This window comes from Schistocerca serialis, chromosome 7 (assembly GCF_023864345.2).
Source record: "Schistocerca serialis cubense isolate TAMUIC-IGC-003099 chromosome 7, iqSchSeri2.2, whole genome shotgun sequence".
Lineage (NCBI taxonomy): Eukaryota > Metazoa > Arthropoda > Insecta > Orthoptera > Acrididae > Schistocerca > Schistocerca serialis.
This window is the reverse complement of record NC_064644.1, coordinates 422,029,952-422,045,909: the sequence shown is the minus strand read 5'-3', so window position 1 is coordinate 422,045,909 and position 15,958 is coordinate 422,029,952. Positions and strand designations below refer to the sequence as shown.

The 15,958-nt window shown below is 44.0% G+C and overlaps 1 protein-coding gene and 1 non-coding gene across 3 annotated transcripts in view; one reads left to right on the top strand and one right to left on the bottom strand.

Annotated features, from left to right (window-relative positions):
* The window catches only part of LOC126412846 (protein goliath), a 662,532-nt gene that overhangs the window by 37,124 nt on the left and 609,450 nt on the right, over positions 1 to 15,958 (top strand). The gene's annotated exons all lie outside the window — the stretch shown is intronic.
* Trnat-ugu (transfer RNA threonine (anticodon UGU)) lies at positions 2,300 to 2,373 on the bottom strand. The gene has a single exon. It is a non-coding gene; the product is annotated as a tRNA-Thr (tRNA).

The following is a 15,958-nucleotide window of genomic DNA, read 5'->3' as shown; positions in this document are numbered from 1 at the left end:
CAGTTAATACTAGGCAGAAATCAAATCTGCATGTGGAATGCACTTCTTTGACTCTTGTGCAGAAAGGAGTGCACTATTCTGCTGCATCCATTTTCAATAAGCTACCACAAGGACTCAAAAAGCTTAGCAGTAGCCCAAACGCTTTTAAGTCTAAACTGAAGAGTTTCCTCATGGCTCACTCCTTCTATTCTGTCGAGGAGCTCCTGGAAGAGCTGAAACATTAAGCAAATTCCAGTGTTACATTGTTGATTTTCTTTATTTAAACTTACGAATTGTCGCCTGAATACGTTTCTTGTATTTGGTTTTATCTGCTTCTACTATCGTGTTATAATTTCGTGTATTGACTCGTTCCATGACCATGGAGACTTCTCCTTAATGTGGTCCCACGGAACAATAAATAAATAAATAAAAAATAACAGCACGATATCGCCTGCAGCGCCTCTCCTGGGGTCGTGACAATATCGATTGGACCCTAGACAACTGGAAATCCATGGCCTGGTCAGATGAGTCCCGATTTCAGTTGGTAAGGGCAGATAGTAGGGTTCGAGTGTGGCGCAGACCCCAAGAAGCTATGGACCCAAGTTGTCGACAAGGTACTGTGCAAGCTGGTGCTGGCTCCAAAATGGTTTGGGCTGTGTTTACATGGAAGAGACTGGGTCCTGTGGATGTTCGACTACTTGGAGACCATTTGCAGCCATTCGTCGAAGTCATGCTCCCAAACAACTATGGAATTTCTTCGGGCCGCAGTTGTTCGCGATTGGTTTGAAGAACATTCTAAACAATTCGAGGGAATGATCTGGCCACCCAGGTCACCGGACATGAATCCCATCGGACATTTATTGGACATAATCGCGAGGTCAGCTCGTGCAGAACATTCAGCACCGGCAACAGTGTCGCAATCATGGACGGCTATAGAGGCAGCATGGCTAAATATTTCTGCAAGGGACTTTCAACGACTTTTGAGTCCATGCCACGAGGAGTTGCTGCACTACGTTGGGCAAAAGAAGGTCCGACACGATGTTAGGAGATGTCCCATGACTTTTGTCACCCCAGTGTATACGAGCCAGAATCGCCGAAAAACTTATGGATGCCGCTACGATGTCGATTCCTCGGTCTTAGCTACCTGAACTGTGACGATACTTACGCCTGTAGGAAGTGGTGGTTTCATAAAGAATTTAAAGGCAACAACGTCGGGCAGAAAGCTTTTGAAAATGTTGACTAGAATACTCTCTTTCAAATTCTAAAGGTGGCAGGGGTAAAATACAGGGAGCGAAAGGCTATTTACAATTTGTACAGAAAGCAGATGGCAGTTATATGAGTCGAGGGGCATGAAAGGGAAGCAGTGGTTGGGAGGGGAGTGAGACAGGGTTGTAGCCTCTCCCCGATGTTATTCAATCTGTATACTGCGCAAGCAGTAAAGGAAACAAAAGAACAATTCGGAGTAGGTATTAAAATCCATGGAGAAGAAATAAAAACTTTGCGGTGAATACACTAAGCAAAATCAGAAGGATGTAGGTTGCAGTAGGTATTAGGAAATGAAGAAGCTTGCACAGGATAGGGTAGGATGGAGAGCTGCATCATCATCTCAGGACTGAAGACAACAACAACGTCGGGCAGAACAGTAAGCTAGATTCGGGAGAGGTGGTCACTATGGTGCTAGCATCAGCACAGAAGGATCAGGACGAAGATGCAGGCAGCCAGTTAGGCCGGTGCTGCAGTGTAGTGCAAGCGGCTGCCGCTGCGGCGTTGCCATTGCCAGCGTCAGCCCTACTGCAGGGATAAGCCAACTCGACCCGTCGCTGAGAAATACGGCGCGAACTCAAGGCTCCGGACTCAGAAAGGAACCTAACACACTGATTTTCTTCGATTGTTGTCGTATTCGTATAGGATTTGAATGTCACTGCCTGGACATTAATTTCCTACAGCAGTACGTCAAAATAATAAAAAAAAAGCTCCATAAAATCGTCTTTGAGGATAAGAAAATTTCCATACGCTCTTCGAGTATAGAATATTTCTAACGTATTAACATAGTCATCGGTAACTGATTCGGTAGCATAAACGTCTCGTAAAGTCGCTGGGCTCCCTTTTGTATTTTTATTTAATTGGAATGCTAATTAACAAATATTGACTCATATTTTTTAATAAACTTAACATTTTTTATATATACTAAGAGGACATGTCCGAAAGAACAGATACCATCGGTGACCATGCAGCTCATTAGAATGAAATTACAATGAAATGAACACCCTTAGCTGCTTACAGGCGTTGGCATACGTCAACGGGGACAGATGAAAATGTGTGCCCCGACCGGGACTCGAACCCGGGATCTCCTGCTTACATGGCAGACGCTCTATCCACTTGAGCCACCGAGGACACAGAGGATAGCGCGACTGCAGGGTTTCATCTCTGGCACGCCTCCCGCTTACTTGTTGATAAACTCGGAATTGCCAGAATAATCATTTTGCAAATTTCGTGTTAGAAACGAAAAAGAAAAAATGAACTGTTTGTGGTAAAATGTCGAAAAAATTCATTTCCATGTATTCGTGAAAATATCTTTGAAATTATGCAGAAGACACGATGTGACATGATACTGGACGGTTTCTGTACGCTGGTCGGAGCTGATTCGCGTGTCTACGACCCGATTTTGCAAACGTCTCTTTGGCAACGCCTCTTCATAGCTCTGTAGACGGTTATTGTTTTCGTCTACAACCGTTCGCGCTTCGCAGCTTAAAACTGTCAAAAGCGCTGCCAGATGACGGCGATTTCCCTAAGGTGACTCGATTGTAGGAGTGTCTTAGGAATAAATAATAAATACGTTAGCTTAACACATGGCGCGGTACTCTCACACACATCTCAGCGTTTATGACGGCATATCTCCTGAGCTATTTGACATACAATAATATAATTTTGTAGGTTGATTTAGCGGGATATGTGGAAACCATTTGAAAATTGTGTTGCGAGTAGATATAGTAGCATAGAAGTAATAAATTTAAACGTCATGCATGATGGACAGTTTTTCGCGCATCTCATCGTTTATTATGTCGTACCTCCTGAACTACGATTCAGAGGTGGTCCGAACGCCCACAAGGATTGTTACCTAACAGTAAGGAATAAGTGTATTGAGGTCGGTTGGCATCGGTCCAGTGGTTTAGGTGGTGATGTGGAACATAAACGCACACATACACACATTTTTAAATATGTATAGGTTACCAATTGCAGGATTAGCAAGTACGCACAAGAAATTATAATTTTCAGGAAACATGAAACAGGAAATAAAATAGTTTTTTTCTGGAGATTGAGAGAGTGAACAGTATTATTGATGTGTGTAATTTTTTTCATTTAACAATAAGGCATTTCGAATAGCTGTATGAAATTCTGAATTATTTTCATACGACCAGTAATTAAAGATAAAATGTTACATTCATTAAAAATTATGATTCAATATTTGTTACTTAACATTTCCATTTGGTAATAAATACAGAGCATCATAAAAATAAAGCTGCTATAAACGATAATTACACCAACTATTTCACAATTACAAGACGAATTTGCTACACAATTGGCTACAGGCGACAATGATGAATAGCTAGAAATGTTATGTACTTAAGAGTGCTTGGAAATAATTCTAATTATCAAAAGACATTTTTAGAGCTGCTTTAGGAAACTGACGTCAGGGTACTGGGCTTCAAATATAATAACCAGGCTTCGCGAAGTCCCAATTAGATTCCACACTGAACAGCTTACGGAACTAGTGCATTTACTAGCCCATGTTTATGGTGAATCCCACGCACAACAAACATTCCTACCTGGCTGGAAAAGAGTGCAAGTCACTGATGTTTATAAACAAAGGTAAGAGATATGATCCACAGAAGCAGGACTTGCTGCAGGATGAGATTACTGTGCAGCACAAGATGTAGAAAAGAAAGAAGCAGTCCTGTAGCAGATGATCTGCCTGAGCAACGAAGAAAACAAGACACTCCATTGACAATTCGTATGTACATGATGCAGGTGTAACAGCTGCGGTACCACCGTGACCAATAAGCAATCGAGGCGAGACGGTACACTACCAAGTACCGAATACTATTATTAAAATGCCTAAACGGTCACCCAGTTATCCCGTCCTAGTTGCAGAGTGGCTATTAAGGGCTTGCAAGGGCAACATAAATTTGATGTTCATTATTTGATATAATTATTGACTGAATTTAAATATTTAAAATACTGTCCTAATGTACTCACTAAGAGCTCAAAACTTATGTTAAAAGTAAATACAGTTACTGAAGTATCACAGTCAGAATCTGTGTACAGTGTATGTCTTGAGACAGTATTAGTAATGGCTCGCGTATTATCCAGACTATAATCATACAGAATTTCAGAAAGAGTGTGCTTGGCGACTTTCAACCAACTTAACTCATAATTTCAAACAGTTTCTAAACTTTTTCTCGCTGACACGCCGATAAAATAATGAAAAGAAAAAGTTTATTTCTTATATTTCCACTGTTTATGCAATAAAACTTCAGCATCAGACATGATCTTTTAATTTTTTACTCCTTTATTACTAACCCTTTTCGAAACATACAATGCAGACAGTATCCACATATACCACTGAACATGCCTGAAAAATTGTGTTATTGTACGTCACAGAATTCAGAAGATATGATATCATGTGAGTTTGATTAATTAAAGCAGTGAAGCACAACCTGGGGGTAATTATCCTCTGACAGGTAGAATGAAATTTTTTGAGGATTAAAAGCTAAACGATCAGATTGTTTCAGTCACGAAACTAACCTATTTTCAAAAGATAATTAGTGTTATCACAATTTTGTAAGACTCTAATATTGATTGTGTAAGTTATCAATAATTACTTTTCTCAGCCAGTGACATTGAAAGGTAACTTGTTTGCACTATTTGACAGAATCTTGACAAAACTTAGTGTACTAACATTATTTATTTTACTATACAAGACATAAATTATACTAAACAAGTTAAAGATTGAATTCCCTATAAAACTAACAGATGACTTAACACTCCACTGGATGACGCCTGGTTGGCAAAGACAGTTTAACTAGGTGATCAGTGAGTCAAGTACTCTGACCCTAAAAATGTGGATAACGCAAGCTGAATTGATCTGTCGCTGAGCAGACTTTGACTGATCAAATCTATTGAAGTTTCTCTACATAGGTGCAGCTGAAAGCAAGCGGTAATTGAGATCTGTACATCCTGACAATGCTGGAGCAGCAGTATGTTACCCTGTGTGCTTTGTGCGCCGACTTGACTTGCAGCTGACGAGATGTGTGAGGCGGAGGAGATGAGATGTGGCGGTGGCACCTGTCAATGGACCGCGGCCACGAAAGAAATGGAAAGATATCACGGTCTAGTGATCAGGCACACTGATGGCAATTTACTCTCAACCAGAGCCCTGAAATCGTGGTAGAGTTCAGTGTATGACACACCCGTTCGCTGGTAGTACCAAGGACCAATTTGGCTCACTTGTACGACAGAGTGCACAAGGATACCAAAAGTCAAGACTGGTAAACCAAAAACGAATGAGTGTGCCCTCAGTAAACGAGTAATCCAAGATGTTTGAAGTCACTCTGTCAGTACAGTAAGAACCTAATCACAGGCTCCCCATTCTAAACTACTCGCAAGTGAAGTCAGTCTCAGGACAGGCCCCAAGTACCAACCAAATATGCCAGAGCTCCGACCATAAGTGCTTATCAGACCATATTCCGAGTGCTTCCCACCTATCTAGAAAACAATTCCTGTTTCCCACAAAGTACATACACCATCTTCAGTGTCTTGAGCTAATCACAAGGCTCTAGAGGCGCTAAATCTCTCCCACACGACAGCACAAACTCATGTCAAACCAGGGCAAGAGCTAAGATACCTGTGCCTCTGAAAAGAAAAAGAAACCGCCAATTACTGCCTTTTCTTAAGTTTCCGCAGAGGGGAAAAAGATGATTTTCTCTGAAGTCGTATCCCTTCCCACAGCAACAGGTGAATAGATACAATCTCAAAGATCTTTATCTAAATCGCCTGTGTCTTGGAGCTTGATAATCCTATCTATGAGGGGTAATAAAGATACCATCTCTAAACGTTTCTCAGATGCCGTAGTTTTGTTATACAACAGGGGCCGCCGAGGGAAGTGGCTTACTGGTCTTCTTGCAATGTCAACAAACATGAAAACATGTGAATTTCTATTATGCTTGGCTCTGCACACAACGCCCAATTTATGATTCCACTGTCTGGACGCTTTCCTTTAGACTGTCGCCCCTGCCCAGCCTTCTGCTGGCGCCGCGGCAGGTATCACGGTATTGTTCTGCTGGAGCCCTGTCCCAACAAGGAGCTGCCCTGTCTGCCCTTGACCTGTCCGGCAAGATTTACTAAGGGGTAGGCTCGCCGCCAATTGCTTTCAACTCCCAGCAAGCCATTTCTATGAACCATAAAAATACCTCATGCTTTTAGCGCCCTACCAGGCTCCATCAACGTCTGCTCAGGCTGTTAACTTTCTGGAGTCTCGCTCAAAGTGCATCAGGTTGTAATAAAATCTTTAATAATTTTCTGTATGCGAAATGGTGAGAGAGTAACTTGTCCTCTCTCAACATTAACACAGTGGAGGTTATAGGTTCTTCAGATAGTACATCCATTAGAGACATGTTGTGCTTTGTCCTGTACATCACTGATGATGAAAGTGAGACATACACACAACAAATTCTAAATGTCCCAAAAAAATTGCTTCTCAAAATTGTCGATAGTACCTGCAGTAGACAAGAAATTCTTCATTACTCGCTTTGAAACAGACAAATGAATTAACTGATACCATGACACAGCATTAATTACATAAGGGCTACTACAGTGCTGTACAATTGTTATTATTACCATTATTATTATTATTATTATTATTTATTATTATTATAGCAATTAGACACAAAGCATTAACAGTCTGAAGGTGTCCACTTTCTGCCACTTCAGAAGTAAGAAGTGCAGCAATGAAGTGATTGTCAAACACAAAGTATAGTAGTGAGCGACAGATGGCTGAAGGGATGGGTGTGGACGGCAGGGGTACTAACCAATGTCTAATTGCACTCAGGGGTAACGGTCTAAGAAAGATTGGGAACCACTGCCTTAAAGAATTGCAGCTGGGTTTTGAGAGCAGGGGTGGGGGTCGGGGGTTACTGGTTAAAGACTAATATGCTTTGTTGTGACCAGACGAAACTATAATAGTGGCCATTAAAATTGCTACACCAAGAAGAAATTCAGATGATAAACGGGTATTCATTGGACAAATGTATTATTCTAGAACTGACATGAGATTACATTTTCACCCAATGTGGGTGCATAGATCCTGAGAAATCAGTACCCAGAACAACCACCTCTGGTCGTAATAACGGCCTTGATACGCTTGGGCATTGAGTCAAACAGAGCTTGGATGGCGTGTACAGGTACAGCTGCCCATGCAGCTTCAACACGATACCACAGTTCATCAAGAGTAGTGACTGGCGTGTTGTGACGAGCCAGTTGCTCGGCCACCATTGACCAGATGTTTTCAGTTGGTGAGAGATCTGGAGAATGTGCTGGCCAGAACAGCAGTCGAACATTTTCTGTATCCAGAAAGGCCCGTACAGGACCTGCAACATGCGGCCGTGCATTATCGTGCTGGGGTTTCGCAGGGATCAAATGAAGGGTAGAGCCACGGGTCGTAAAACATCTGAAATGTAACGTCCACTGCCGTCAATGCGAACAAGAGGTGACAGAGACGTGTAACCAATGGCGCCCCATACCATCAAGCCAGGAGATACGCCAGTATGGCGATGGCGAATACACGCTTCCAATGTGCGTTCGCCGCGATGTCGCCAAACATGGATGCGACCATCACGCCCCCCCTGTGGGTTCGGGGGTTAGAATAGGCCCGCGGTATTCCTGCCTGTCGTACGAGGCGACTAAAAGGAGTCTCACATGTTTCGGCCTTATGTGATGGTCCCCTCTCGGGTTTGACCTCCATCTTTCTAAATCATTCCGAAGAGCGAGCCAATTGGGGAAGGGCGCCTTACATGGTGCACTGTATCCGTCGTGCAATTAGACCTTTAGCCGGCTTTCTCGTCGTTGCAATGGTGTCCCGCTCGTTTTCGATCTCTTGGGCGAGGATACGTCCCTGGGTGCGATTACAACGCTGCACTCTGCAGTGTTTCTTTTACTGCGACGACAACCTTGGACATTTTTGCACCTAAGATCCAGCACGGTAGCCAGTCCGTTGTGGTGGGGCCGCCATGTACCCTCTTGGTTGTAGCCCCCTGACAACACAGGGATCGCTCTACTGATGCCTGCGCCGTTAACTCACCACGTATGCCAAGGAGTAGATGCCTATCCTCCTGGGGTATCGGGACTCCCGGCAACGCCCATCCTGCCACGTGGCCTTTGCTGTGGCTGGGTGGCGCCCGTGGGGAGGGCCCTTGGTCGGAGTAGGTGACATCAGGGCGGATGACCCGTAATGAAGCGTGGTACATCATCTCTCGCTGGCGGCCAGCCGCCAGCAGTCTCTAAGCGTTCTCGGGCTCAATTTAATGCTCAGAAGTACGATCCGAAAACGTTCCCCTCCCTGGCCACGCCGTGGGAAGAGCGTAAGTCTCAGGATGGAGGTAACAGTTATTCGCCCCGATTCTTAGTTTGCACGAGAGCTGATGGGGAGTCTTTTCTCTCCACAAAGCCTCAGTTCTTCGTCGAGCATTTAGAGGACAAGTTTGGGGAGCTGGAGGGCTTGTCTAAAATGCGCTCTGGGTCAGTACTGATACAAACGGCATCCTCCGCCCAGTCACGCAGGTTACTTGCTTGTGACAAGTTGGGGGATGTTAACGTTATTATTACACCACATAAGAGTTTAAATGTGGTCCAGGGTGTTATTTTCCATAGGGACCTCCTTTTGCAGTCTGATGACGAGCTGCGCGCCAACTTAGAACGTAGAGGTGTTCATTTCGTACGGCGCGTTCATCGGGGTCCGAGGGATTGGATGAAGGGTTGCTGGTCGTGTCGGGTATGCGCTCACTCTAGGGGACCGTTCCGAACAACGTTCCTTGCAGGATGGCTGCAGCGTTTACACTGCTGAACTGGTCGCCATCTTTCGTGCCCTAGAGTATATCCGCTCCTGCTCAGGTGAGTCCTTCGTTATCTGTAGCGATTCCCTGAGCGGTTTACGAGCTCTCGACCAGTGTTTCCCTCGTTCTCGTCTGGTGATGGCTATACAAGAGTCTCTACACACTCTTGCCCGTTGCGGCCGCTCTGTGGTCTTTGTGTGGACCCCCGGTCATGTCGGTATCCCGGGTAACGAACATGTTGACCGCCTGGCGAAAGAGGCCACCAGTAAGCCATCTCTGGACGTTGGCCTCCCAGAGACTGATTTGCGGGCAGTCTTCCGCCGCAAAATCTTGGCGCTGTGAGACGATGAATGGCGCGAACTGACACAGCGCAATAAACTCTGTGCTGTCAAGGAGACGACGGCTGTGTGGCGGTCATCCCTGCGAGCCACTCGCAGGGACTCTGTAGTTCTTTGCCGGCTCCGCATTGGCCACTCCCGGCTGACACACAGTTATTTACTGCGCCGGGAGGACCCTCCTGTATGTCGCTGCGGGGCGGCTTTGACAGTGGCCCACATTTTGATGGCCTGCCCCCTTTTAGCTGTGGTCAGGCAGACATTTGCGCTGCCTGCTACGCTCCCTGCCCTTTTAACAGACGACTCCACTATGGCTGACTTAGTTTTACGTTTTATTCGGGCAGGGGGATTTTATCATTTACTCTGAGTGTTTCTGTTTTATTTTATTGTTTTGTGTTGATTCTGGCCTTTGGCCTATGATTTTAAACTGATTTTTTAATGTGTTTCTAAGTGGTTGGCTTTTCCTTTTTTATTTCTATGGTCGGCCAACCACCGTCACACTCTGTGTGGTTTTAGTTCGTTTTGTCTTGTCTTTGTCTCAGTTTCTCTTGTTCTGTATCGTCTGTGATCTGCTCCTCGTTTTTATTCTCTGTGGCTGTTCTTTGTATTTGGAACAAGGGACCGATGACCGTAGCAGTCTAGTCCCTTTCTTCCCCAAACCAACCAACCAACCAACCAACCGACCATCACGATGCTGTAAACAGAACCTGGATTCATCCGAAAAAATGACGTTTTGCCATTCGCACACCCAGGTTCGTCGTTGAGTACACATCGCAGGCGCTCCTGTCTGTGGTGCAGCGTCAGGGGTAACCGCAGCCATGGTCTCCGAGCTGATTGTCCATGCTGCTGCAAACGTCGTCGAACTGTTCGTGCAGATGGTTGTTGTCTTGCAAACGTCCCCACCTGTTGACTCAGGGATCGAGACGTGGCCACGCGGATAAGATTCCTGTCATCTCGACTGCTAGTGATACGAGGCCGTTGGGATCCAGCACGGCGTTCCGTAGTACCCTCCTGAACCCACCGATTCCATATTCTGCTAACAGTCATTGGATCTCGACCAACGCGAGCAGCAATGTCGCGATACGATAAACGACAATCGCGATAGGCTACAATCCGACCTTTATCAAAGTCTGCTCCTTACACGAGGCATCACAACAACGCTTCACCAGGCAACGCCGGTCAACCGCTGTTTGTCTATGAGAAATCGGTTGGAAACTTTCCTCATGTCAGCACGTTGTAGGTGTCGCCACCGGCGCCAACCTTGTGTGAATGCTCTGAAAAGCTAATCATTTGCGTCTGTAGCACGTCATCTTCGTGGTGTTACAATTTTAAAGGCCAGTAGTGTACTTTCGTTCAAAAATGGTTCAAATGGCTCTGAGCACTATGGGACTTAACATCTATGGTCATCAGTCCCCTAGAACTTAGAACTACTTAAACCTAACTAACCTAAGGACACCACACAACACCCAGTCATCACGAGGCAGAGAAAATCCCTGACCCCGCTGGGAATCGAACCCGGGAACCCGAGCGTGGGAAGCGAGAAAGCTACCGCACGACCACGAGCTGCGGACAGTACTTTCGTTCAGCCATAGCTGTGGGTTCTTTGATTACTCGCTGAGCTGCCTCATGGGAACTGTAACTCACGAAATATTAGTTCACTTTATTACATTAATGAATGAAAAATTTAGTTAACTTTCACACAGTTCTTTTCCCCCAGGAGTGCTGGATAATTTACAGCTGCCATTGTCATTGACTAACAAAGCATCACTTGATCCACTAATTAACAAATTGTTCTCTTGAAGTACAATGTTCAACCTGTACGAAAGTCGCCAGAAACTTTAACTACTCAGTGGTCCTATACTATTATGTTGACTCTATCAGATGAGGTTATGAACTGGGCGGAGCTTTTGCATGCTCGACATTACATTGCTCTCAGTGCGAGGCTGCTGCTATGCTGAGAGCGAGGTGTGGTCTTCTGCAGTGGCACCCACTGGTTGTAACATATCGCAGCAAGCCTTCGCTAATGTCTGTGGTATCGATTCGAGTTGCCGACTTTGGTGTTGCACGACAACTGTGGACGACACCACATCCTTGATATTTAGTCTCTGTTGATCCATCATGGACATGGAACATCGACTGGTCAAGTAATTATCAATTAAATTCGCCAACGGCCGTGTGATTGAGATGTTATTTTATTTTCACTACCAGTTTCAGCATTCCACTATGCCATTTTCAGGCCTCATATCCATCTTTCAAAAACAAACGATGTTGTCATATGGTGCCATATATTCCTGGATGTCGTGAATTCGATGACTTGATTGCAACTGTTGCAATCAAGTCTTCAAATTAAGCACTTGGCACACGTTTTTGAATCCACGACATCCAGGAATACATGGCACTCCATGACAGTATCGTTAATTTTTGAGAGTTGCATATGGGGCCTGAAGATGACAAAGTGGAATGGCGAAATTGGTAATCAAAATAAAATGAAGTAACATCTCGGTTACACGGCCGTTGGCGAATTTCGTTGATAATTTCTTGACATTCGTCTATTAATGCATCCTGGAGCATATTACGATCCGCGACTGACATGCCCAAGAATCAACGCGGGCTTATGATTAGTGCCTCGTGTAAAATCAGCTCGAATTATTTTCCCACAAACCGTTAGTTGCAAACAGTGGATGCAGGCGAGTAGGTAGGTTCTGTCATTTAGTACTTTCGAAAGGCGTCCTTCGCTTCATAACATGATGGGTACATAACATCAGTATTGTGATCTGGAATATCTACACAAAATATGACACTGCATGAATTGTGGTCAGTAGAATTCAGTTCGTTATACCGGATGGTGGATGTGATACTATTATGTTCTCTAAGTGTACATTACCGCCTCGGTAATTTTCTCAATATACATAAACGATTGGATAGGACCGGAAGTACTTCCGGATTATTCGCTGGTAATTTTGTTCTTTACCTGAAGGTATAGTTTTTACATGACTGTAAGGAAATGCAGAATGACAGCTGTCTTCAAATGTAGAACGCAAGATAACGTCCATAACAGAAAGAACCCGATAATATCCGCTCAGCAGATAAGTGGTAAACTTCTGACGCCTGCGAACTCGCTTAAATCTCTAGGAGTAATACTACAAAGCGTAGTGGAATTGAACGTACTCGTTTAATTTGTACCAGTGAAGGCGAACGGAAAACTTTGATCGTTTAGTAGGCGCAGGAGCGTGTCGGAGATGCTAAATAAAGTCTAACGGCAGACGCTACAAGACAGGCGTGTGCTTCACGGGAAGGTTTACTGTTAAGATTCCGAGAACATGCGTTCCAAGAAGAGTTGGATAACAAGTCGCTTCCTCCCACATATGCTCTGCAATATGACCATCACGAGAAAATCAGAGAAATTACGGCACAGTGACAGTCGTCCTCCCAACACATCAGTCGTGAATGAAGAGTGAAGGGTAAAGGCGAAATGACTTCTTGTACCGGAAGTAATCTTGACGAGAGTGGGATGCAGAGGATACAGGGTAAATGCAAACTCCACCGACTAAATTTCGGAGCGCAAACACTTTCTCCATGGACACGTACACCATAATTACTCTACCACAAAAACACTGGGGTTTAGGGTTACACTCGTCTGGTGTGAGACGTTCCCAGAGAGGGGGAGTGTAGGGGAGGGGAGGGGAGGGAACCACTGGGGGCCGAACCGCACAATAACCCTGGGTTCTGTGTGTGTGTGTGTGGGGGGGGGGGGGGGGGGCAGCAGGGTGAGTGGACTGCTCTAGCCTGTTGGGTGTTGAGGACCACTGCTGCGGGTTACGGCGGGGACGAAGCCTCTCCGCCGTTTCTAGGTCGCCAGATCCACAGAATAGAATACAATACAAATTTCGGAGACTGTTCAGTGTGTTTCTGAGTATTTTAGCACAAGGGATTTGCGGCCTCCAGTGACTCGTCACTGAGTAAAAGCGTAAAAAATGTGTTTTATTGATGTCTGTATGCAGACTGAAGAGATGAACCAAAATTTGTAGTAAGGCCAGGATTCGAAGCCGGGTCGCCTACTCACTAGGAAATTGGTTCCCAATCTTTCTTAGACCATAAACCCTGAGTGCAATTAGACATTACCTAATACCCCCGCCTGTCTCCCCCTCTCACCTGCTACCTGTTGCCCCTCTCCCCCTCCCCAAATCATCACAAACTTTACCACCTAACAGAAGTGTTGAATGAAAGACTTTCCTTGGAACACTTTATTTTTAAATGATGAAAGATATTTAGTGTGTGTGTGTGTGTAGAGAGAATGAATGACGAAGGAATTCGTGGTGCATCGCAGTGCTACCCACAATTCCTTCTCAGAAAAGAAAGCTGACTATACACAATGAGGGTACACACTTGATACAAAACGTACTTCCCCAGCATTACTCCTCTCCATTGTGGCACTTGCATGAACTGCACACTGCAACCGCATTTATAATCAACCAAGTTCAAATGTGTGCACTATACCTACTGCTCGTAAATAACTTGATTACTGCACTCCATACTTCTGAACTGGCAGAAGCTGGAGGACTTCAGGCTGTTAATGCTTTGTGTCTGACCAAAGCCACTAATAGTAGTAGTAGTAGTAGTAGTAGTAGTAGTAGTAGTAGTAGTAGTAGTAGTAATAATAATAATAATAATAATAATAATAATAATAATAATAATGTGTACAGCTCTATGTAGTTACTGCTGTGTCATGGTGACAATTTATTTATCTGTTTCTAAGCGAGTAATGAAGCAATTTCTGGTTTACTGCAGGTACTATCGACAACTGGGAGAAGACATTTTCTTGAGGTACTCGTGCGTATGTGACTTAGTTTAATCGTCGGCGATGTACGAGACGAAACACAACATTTGTGTAGTGGATGGACTATAACCTCCACCGCATTAATGCTACTAATTGAGAGAAAGTAGTTGTTGATGATAACTTACATAGTCAGTATTAGAGTCTTAGAGAATTGTGATAATAGTAACGCTCTTTCGAAAATAATTTAGTTTCGTGAGTGAGTGAAACAGAATCCAATCGTTTAGTTTTTACCCTCAGAAAATTTCATTTTACCCCTCAGGTTGGTAACCACTGTACTAGGCAGATGCGATAGCCACTACGCCACCTGGCACAGTGACTTTGAACAACTAGACCACCCTAGCAAGTCTACCTCCTCGCTACAAACTCTCATTCACACCTCAGCCCAGCGATCCTCGCTGAACACGTATATTTAATTTTCGTTTCTGAATAGGATATAAGTCAGTCAGTTACACACCGTCAGGTGGCTTGCGGAGTATGGATGTAGATGTAGATATCGGGTGCGTCTGCGATTCCCTTGTCTGTGGTATCACATATGGCGTGTAACCGTCTCCATTTGTAATGGAGTGGCAGTACCTGTAAGGGGCCCAAGACTGTCTTGCCGCATGGAAGCAGAACGCAGAAATTCTAAAAATATTCACCAACCTGGTGTCTTCACGTGATGTCGATATCTCAGTGCCGAGATAGCACGTAGATCGTGAGTCCGCTGCTTTAGCTGTGAAGCTTTAACAGAACTACCCATCAACTGGCTTATTTTACTGAAATGATTAATTCTAAAGTTTATTGAGATGTCATCTGCTCTGTATTGTGCACATTGTATCAGACAAATCATAAAAACTCGTCGCAAATATTGTGTGGTGAAACATGAGCCTGTAAGAAACACACAGCAAGTTAATAATCATCATTGTTATTCACAAATATAATCCTTGCACATTGTTTCTCTAGGCTTCGTTTTAAACTTTATGGTGTTGCCAAATCTCTGTTTAATAAAGTATGCTGCGATGCCGTTGCGAAATGGTTTTATAGTGCGCAAATTTGAAAGTGTCCCGAAAAATTTCGAATTTTGAGCAGCAAATTAAAGATTAGGAAACTAAAATATTAGTAGCACATAATAATCCACCTCGTCGTAGTAACTTTGTGGCTGCTGTAAAATAAGGAGAGTAGTTTGGAATAACTGAATAATGCGAAAGAAATGACTCACACTGATAAGTATATATCTGCGTGTGAACGTTGTTCTAAATGTGTATACATTCATCCACCACGTCTCATAAATGTAGGATGATAAAGTCACACAAATTAGCCCTGCGATTTTATTCCTGTATTATACTGTCTAGATATTAATCAACAAAGTGCCTTTTACTAGTATAACCACCCCTTTGTACTTACGTAGGAAAAGTAATTTTCTCTCCTTTAAGGTATTTCGATTTTTGTCTGTAGCAATATCATTGCCGTTACCAATAAATAGATGTGTGAAAACAGATCAAATACGTGTAATATAAAAGTTTAGCATTTAGCACACAGCACAAAATTCAAACAAACAGCGTTTTTAGAAAGTCACGGAACAGTAACAGTTTGATGTTGGTTGGTTGGTTAATTAGTTAGTTATTTAACTCGTAGGGTTACTTTTTCCCTAACTGTCGCCTCCTTCCCTACTTTAAGGCAAGCAGTTTCTTACGTCCAGAGAAATTATCCTGTCACCGTGA